Source organism: Artibeus jamaicensis, unplaced genomic scaffold (assembly GCF_021234435.1).
Source record: "Artibeus jamaicensis isolate MK-2021 breed Jamaican fruit bat unplaced genomic scaffold, CSHL_Jam_final contig_384, whole genome shotgun sequence".
NCBI lineage: Eukaryota > Metazoa > Chordata > Mammalia > Chiroptera > Phyllostomidae > Artibeus > Artibeus jamaicensis.
Genome location: NW_026521810.1, coordinates 5,878,733 through 5,883,053, shown reverse-complemented (window position 1 = coordinate 5,883,053; position 4,321 = coordinate 5,878,733). Strand labels below are relative to the sequence as shown.

The 4,321-nt window shown below is 38.0% G+C and overlaps 1 pseudogene; it reads left to right on the top strand.

Annotated features, from left to right (window-relative positions):
• Positions 1-1,797: 1,797 nt before the first annotated feature.
• On the top strand, positions 1,798-2,254 carry LOC119041103 (fatty acid-binding protein 5-like; annotated as a pseudogene).
• The last annotated feature ends 2,067 nt before the right edge of the window (positions 2,255-4,321 follow it).

The following is a 4,321-nucleotide window of genomic DNA, read 5'->3' as shown; positions in this document are numbered from 1 at the left end:
TATTGAATCTTCCAGCCATGAACATGGTATATTTCTCCATTTATATATTTTCTTTAATTTATTTCATTAGTGTCTTGTGGTTTTTATCATACTGATCCTCCACATTATTTGTTAGATGTATACCTAAGTGTTTTATTTATTACCTTTGGTTCTATTACAAATATTTTTAAATTTTGAGTTTCAATTATTCATTATTGGCACTAAAATACAATTGAATTTATATATTGACATTGTATCCTGCAACCCCAATCATTTTTATGAGAACATTTTGTAGATTCTTTGAGTTTTTTTAATATATAGATAATCCTTTCACATTCAAATAAAGACTTTTAAAATTTCCCCCTTTCTAATCTGGGCATCTTTTTGTCCCTTGCCTCGTTACACTAGCAAGCACTCCTAGTTCAATACTTAATAGGAGTGGTGAGTGAAAAAAGCTGTGTCTTGTTATTAATTTTATGAGGACAGCATTTAGTCTTTCACCATTAAGTGTGATGGCAGCTATAGAATTTCATAGATGCCCTTTATTAAATTAAGAAAGTTTCCCTGTATTCCTAGTTTGCTGAGAATTTGTATTACAAATGCATGAAGTCTATTTATATCTATATAACTACAACTGGAAAAAAAGTTCAGTATAGCACTAGCCCTAGCTGGGTTGCTCAGTTGATTGGAGTATCATACCTTACACCAAAAGGTTACAGGTTTGATTCCCAGTCAGGGGTCTAGATTGCGGGTTTGATCCCTTATTAGGATGTATACAGGAGACAACCAATTGATGTTTCTCTCTCACATCAATGTTTCTCTCTCTCTAAAATCAATAATAAACATATCCTCAGGTGAGGATTTAAAAAAACTATAGAATCAGAAAACTTCAAGTACTTAGGGATAAATTTAACAAAAATATGCCCAAAACTGTAAAATAATAATAAAAGAAGCTAACGGAGAACCACATAAAATGAGATATATTGCATCATGTCTTGGAAGACTCAATATTATTAAGATACAATTCTCCCTAAATTGATTTTTTCCAAATTGTCAAATTGATCTATTCAGATTCAGTGGGATCCCATTAACACCCCAGTAGAAGTTTGTTATGTGTGGTATTTAGGATTTGTTTTCTTTCTTTCTTTCTTTCTTTCTTTCTTTCTTTCTTTCTTTCTTTCTTTCTTTCTTTCTTTCTTTCTTTGATAGAAGTTTAGAAGCTAATTCTAAAATTACATTGAGCAAAAAACCCATGATAGTAAAAGTTAGAGTAACCAAGACTGTTTGAAATTTATGTATGAGTAGATATATAGATCAATGTATCAAAATAGAGTTCTGAGAGAGGGACAGAGGAAGAAAGAGAAAGAGAGATAGTCAGTTGATTTTTGACAGAGGCATAATATAATTCAGTAAGGGGAAAGAGTCCTTTTCAACAAATGGTTCTGGTACAACTGGGCACTTGCATGGGAAAGTGAATACTCCAGATGAAGAGTACAGAAGGAATCACAAGGGTCAAGAGTTGTTGAAGAAATATCAATTGGGATGCTCTTGCTTCCAGGAGAAATGATGGTAGCTTTGCTTTTACTCTAGTAACTTTACTTTTAGGAATTTATTTTACAGACACAAAAATACAATAACAAAAAGGCTGTCAATAAAAGACTAGTTAAATTGCAGTTTATTTCTATAATAAGGTGCCATGCAGCTGTTTAAAGAATAAAAAAGCTCTTTATGGAATGAGCACCAAGATAAAATTTTTAATTAAAAAGTAAAAAACCAAGAGGCCAGCTCCCTGCAACACACTCTCTCTGCTCACCCTGCATGTGGCCCACACACACCAAAGCCACCACTCAGCAGCTGGTCGGAAGGTGGCACTTAGTGGAGAGGAGAGACTTCCGTGAGCAGGTGAAGAAAGTAGGAGCAGGAATGGCTGTGTGAAAAATGGGTGCCATAGCCAAACCAGACGGTTATCACTTCTGATGTCAGGAGCCTCATCGTGAAAACTGAGAGCACACTGGAAACAAGGCAGTTTTCATGTAACCTAAGAGAAGTTTGAAGAAACTACAGTTGATGGCAGAAAAATTTAGACCGTCTCAACTTTATAAATGGCATATTGTGCCAACATGACGGCTGGGTTGGGGAGGAAAGCACAATAACAAGAAGTTTGGACAATGAGAAGTCAGTGGTGGAATGTGTCATGAACAATGATGCCTGTTCCAGGGTCTACAAAAAGAAGAGTAAAAATTTCATCATCCTTCCAGACAGGAATTTAATGTGACACTAAACAAGCTCTGTGCAATGAGCAAATCTGTTTGTTTATCTGTTTTTACTGTGTTCAGTTATCTTATCACAAACATTTTACATGCAAGTACTTTCAAGGTTGATTTAATTAGGGCATTTCTTTTACACATTAGTAAATAATTTGTTTATGTTAAAAAGAAAACTCAAGTTGCATAATAGAGTGCTTGGATATTTGGACTACGCTGCAAGGACACGTAAGGACCTGACAGCCTGAAATGCCTGGGGGAGAGTGGGGGCGTCTTTTCTTGCACCTCCCCCCCAAACTCCACAGATGAAAGTAAACAAGACAAGGGACATGATGTGATCTACTTGGGGAGGAGAGGTAGCCAGTTTCCCCAGAGGAAAAAGGCCTTGAGCAGTGGCCAGTTTCTCAGGGGGAAAAGGCTTTGAGCCCCTTCCTTTAAGGGCTTTGATTGGGTTGTAATACACAGGAATATAGGGCAGCAAGGATTTCAATGAGATCTGAGGGCTTAGTATGAGTCAGAGTCTGTCAGGAAAGGGGGTTGCAGAACTTTGGGGAGACATACTCATTTCCTCTAGAACCCTTATTGTATGAAGGAAAGCACTGTTAGTAGAGCAGATTTCACAGCTTTATCAGGAAGTCTTTGTGATGCCAGATTTGTCTCGTAGACACGCTCTAGCAAGGTAAGCAGCTGCACCTCTCCTTATCAGGTATTCAGGCTTAAGTGGATTAGAGGCAGGAAGCGCTTCTCCCAGAGAACGTGGGGACTCGGACTATCTCAAAGCCAGGGGCGAGAATCCATTGCTCTTTGTTGCAGCTCCCAAAGTCTTTTCATGATGACCTCCCAAGTGGTCGTGTCTGGCATAGGTTGCCCCTCTTCTGAGGGGTCTTACTCATCATGGACTTCGACCAAGCTTTGGGGGCAGGGAGGAAACTGAGGCAGCACGTACTACCAGAGACAAGCTTTGTCTCCTGAGGCTCACATTCCAGAGGTCACTGATTCCTCCTTAGCCACAGGGGGTAGAGTTACAATTCCTAGAACCAGGTAGAGCAGTCCACAACAGTGGAGAGTAACAGGTTGGCTCCAGGACTAGCCTAGAGAAGGATACTTTTCAGTGTATACTATTCTATATATTCTGAATTTGGGGGTTTGTACCTTTGTGTCACCAATTAAAATATATGCTAAAAATTAAAATTATATTTAAAAACAAAGAAATGATAGTAGATTGGACTAGGGTGTTGGTCATGAAGATGGAAGAATGAATCAACTGCAAATTAAAATGAACAAGTATTGAAAGGAAACGAACATGTAGCTATAAGAGAGAATGGAATTCAGGATGATGTTTTGGCTTGTGCAACTACATGGTGAAATAGGAATGTAAGTTTAGTGCATAAGGAGCAATGAAGGAGAGGGGAAAGCAGTGGTGGTGGGAGGAAGTGGAGGAACAAGATGGGGAGGAAAAATCAGGAAAATGGCTCTGACTACATTGAGTTTGCGGAACCTTGGAGGTGATACTGGTTAAGCAGTTCGATGTTCCGATGCCTCCAGAGCTCTGAGGACAGGCCTGAGCTGGAGAAGCAAAGTGAAGTTTCCATGGAAACAGGTGGGAACCGAGGCCAGGCTGTGGATACAGTGATCTAGAGGGAATATAGTCTTGGTGGTAAAAATTTTTTTCCTAGAAAAACTTAAATTAAGCATAGCCAAAAACTAGGCTCAGCCATTAAACAAACACATAAACACAAATTCAGGTAAAAATGACCACAGAAAGCCTTTCTTTGTCAATGGTATTTTGGCATAATTGCTAAGATAATTTATTATTGAAATGTAAGATTACATCAGGTTGATTGTAGTAATTCACTGTGGGAATAATGAAAATAAAACAGCTAAAAAGTTGGGAAAACTTTATCAAAATTTTGAGGCTTAAGTGGCAATAGTTTTTTATTAATAGCTATCTGTTATTGACTTTCTGGACTACAGGTTCTTATGATTTTCAGGTAAGAGAAAAAGTACCTTGTCCTCTGCACCAGGAAACTGTGCATGTACCACAATGTGTCAGCTGAACTTCAAAAAACGTTAAAAAA